The following is a 3743-nucleotide window of genomic DNA, read 5'->3' as shown; positions in this document are numbered from 1 at the left end:
TTTCCGTATTAAAATATGTCTCAAAGATAGACAAGCGAACGAAAAACCGACAAACCAACTGCTTTTAAAAATTTGCATAATGCATTGCACCTGTCATAATGATTGGAATCATTACGCGTTTAACGTATATAGACAATAAATATTAAGTGGAGTTTCTTTCCATTGAAAAGAAAGCTTCTTGGCAATTTCGATCCTGATAAACTACAAGATCGCTTGAGCAAGCTACTGTCCAAATTTTTGGAAAGCTTCAATGGTAAGCTAGGTAGGAAAACCATGCAAAACAAAAAATTGTCGACCAATTATTTCTTCGAGGAAAATAGGAACGTTTTAAAATTTTAGGAATCACAGAGAACAAGAGGTGACAAAAAGCGTTAATTTGATTGAGGATACGGTTATATATAAAAATAAATAGATTGTTAACCTATAAAAAATCCAATAGCAGTAGGACTTCAAATGCCATTCAACTTAATTGAGCACAAAATTTTAAACATAATGCGTTTGTTGTTAAACATCACAGAGAGTACAACAGCTGAATACGGTGAAATTTGCCAAATCTTATGAAAGATTCATAAATGCAAGAAAGAAGTTTTCTCATTTACAGCAACGTTTGATGTCTCACTCAGGAAACATAAAACTATCCTTACAACAATAAAATTACAATACTTTTTCCGTTCGATGCATGCATATCAACGAAATTGTTTTTTGATGAAGACCAATTTCAGTGCTATCAAACATTACAAAAACCCCTGTAATATACAAATATTGTATAGCATCATCATAATAACACACAAATATAAATATGTGCACATATATATATTCAGCAACTAAAAGCCGTCTCATGTCCAGCAATATTTAAATACAACCGGTGTCTAATGGTGTAATTTTGATAACATCAGGCTTTCGGCATAGATTTTACATTAAAACTAAAAAAAGTTATTCAAAGGTACTCAGGATTAAGATATTTGTAAGAGTTTCTTTTGTAGTAAGCGGTTGTAGCGTTATTTTCATGACTATTTAATCCAGTCGAGCTTTTCTATAGCACTTCTTTATATGTATTAAAAATTTAAATTCATAAAATTTAAAGTATTTAATTTACTATATGATGTTCAAAATGTATACTAATTTTGACATGTAACGTCTGTTACTTAACATACAAACAAAACAAAACCATTTGCGTTCACTTTCACTTTCGCTTTCATGTTACCACAATATTAGAACAAGCTGCTACGTTTTAAATACAAAACAGTGCAACTTTACATGTTTGTATTAATTTCCAAGAAAGTTGGTCAGGACGGCAAGATCATTGCTTTAACAATTGAATTTCTCAGAATTTCATAGCTGCAAATACTAATTTTAGTTATTAGCTACTTCTCGCCCAAAACATTAGAATAAACATTCAATTCTTATAGGAAGGCGAAAATTTACATTTTTATGTATTGTAAGAGTCAAGACCTTTTCGAAAGCAAAAAGTAATTTTGAACTTTGCATCAACGTAAAATAGATTAACCTATGTATAAAACACAATATATTCAAACATTTTTGTGGTGCTAAGCAATGATTGTCAGTTAGAGACAAAATACGAAACTATTATTTTCCATTCGGAGTTAAATGTCTTGAAAAAAAAACTTGTATTAAATAAGATTAGATCAGTGCAAGTATTAATAAATTTAAAATGTGTGAGTGGAAAAACATTGTGAAAGACTTCTAAAAGAATTGGTTAGTACGTCCTATAGTTCATAAAATTTTCTCTTTTTCTCTAAACAACACTCCTCGAGGATTATATTTTAAGGATGCACGTAGCTTGTTTAGGAATTTGTATTAACACAAGAGCATTGAACATTGTGAAATAGTTTAGCCATGGCAATGTCACAGATAGAATGGATTGACGTGTGTGCAACAGTGGCGGTATAGAGCGTATTTGTTCAAAACGACACGTACAACAAAAAGAGTGGAAGAATCCTGAATGGAATCAAGGATTTGATGGACGATTGACATACTACTACATATCAGACTACGAATGCCCTTTTTCTTACCCATGGCCAAATGGTAACCATGAGCAAAATCTCGACGAGCTCAGCAAAGAAGAACTGAATATTTTGCAGTCTTTCAAACAGCAAGGATATGCAATCGCAATCAAAAATCTGGTACATTGCACAAATAATAAGGATGGTGTAATTACCTCTAACGGCTTTATAGGAGGAGAAAAAAAGATCAACGAGACTAACGACGAGGACGTCTATGTTGATCTGTGTTGGTGGGCTCCACGCATTGAAGAAGATGATGTCAATGATTTGCGAGATCACATGGAAAATTGTTTCTTAACTGCCTTTGATCACGATATCAACATAAGGAATGACATTAAAGATCAGTTTGGAATCTCCTATGCATTTCACGTGTATTCTAAGAACAGACAAGGCAAAGAATGTAGCTATTACTTTCAATATTCAATCGACGATTTGCTTGAATATTATCAAGATTACATTGGCGATGAGAAGATGGAGTTTCGAATATTGGGAACCTTTACATACACAACAAAAGTAGAATACAACGTTCTAGTATGCAGTGAAAGCGCGGGGAAGAATGAATTTTCTCAATACCCACACATACAAGAGAGATAAAGAGAGATAACGAAGGCAAATGGAAGTGGTATCCACAGGCGACAGGAAAGGATGAAATCAAGCGTTTTGATAGCAGGAAGATTTTCCCCAAGTATAGACGTTATGATTGTTTGTCTTTTGCCTTTCATGTGCGAGAAGAAGAGATATTTTATATCAATAACTTGGGAACACATTTACATGAAATATAATCGAAACTTTCCAGTGATTCAAAGCAAGCTTCATCACGTTCCTATGCAAAACAATAATCTATTTACACACAAATGATGTGCGGAAGAAATCTTTAAGTTCAAAGACACAATTCTGATCAAGATTTTACAGTGATCGCTTCGTAAATTGTGAACAAAAATTGAGAAATCAGCTGAATAAACCTTAATGATAGTAGAACATTTCCAAGCGACCTACGAATTTTTAAAGTTAATCATCCTTGTGACCAGGGATATACCGGGCGGAAAGCGAATTCTTAATATAAATATCAGAGCCCAGCAAAGTGCTTTTAAAAGAGCCATTTAATACAAAATAACATATAAAAAATATTTATTTATAAGTGTAACGTTTCGTCTTGACTCTGAAGACATCATCAGACAGTATTAACTTACAAGTATAGAGGGATATATATATATAATAGCTATTTACATAATATTAAATTACATGGTGGGATGAAATAGTGATAGGAAATATGGGATAAGATGGTATGACGTGGGATAAGTAGAAACACGAAAGAGACAAAAAAGAAGCACAAACATTCACAAAGTATACTGAGTAATCATCATTTGTAGGTAATAAAGGTCTGTGAAAATTAAAATTTGTACACATCAACTCGTTGAGAAGCGTACGTTATAATATTTTCTTTAGATCCAGAAAACACATCATATGTATGTTTGACAGTTTATAAATATTGCTAATATACACTTGGTTTGTTATAACGTGTAGAAAATGCGCACACGTTGGATGAAATATAATCTCAGTGACAAAGACAAACTCAGACCGCCACACATCGCCATTGCATGAGCAACGCATGATTTCTATAATGTATAGACTGCTTAACTTACAACAGGAACTTCAAACAAGTATTTCAATATTTTAGAAATTTCACTAGCAATTTAATAAATGGAATCAAGCACATGG

The sequence above is a fragment of the Xenia sp. Carnegie-2017 genome, unplaced genomic scaffold (assembly GCF_021976095.1).
Source record: "Xenia sp. Carnegie-2017 unplaced genomic scaffold, XeniaSp_v1 HiC_scaffold_16, whole genome shotgun sequence".
NCBI lineage: Eukaryota > Metazoa > Cnidaria > Anthozoa > Malacalcyonacea > Xeniidae > Xenia > Xenia sp. Carnegie-2017.
This window is presented reverse-complemented; position numbering follows the sequence as displayed.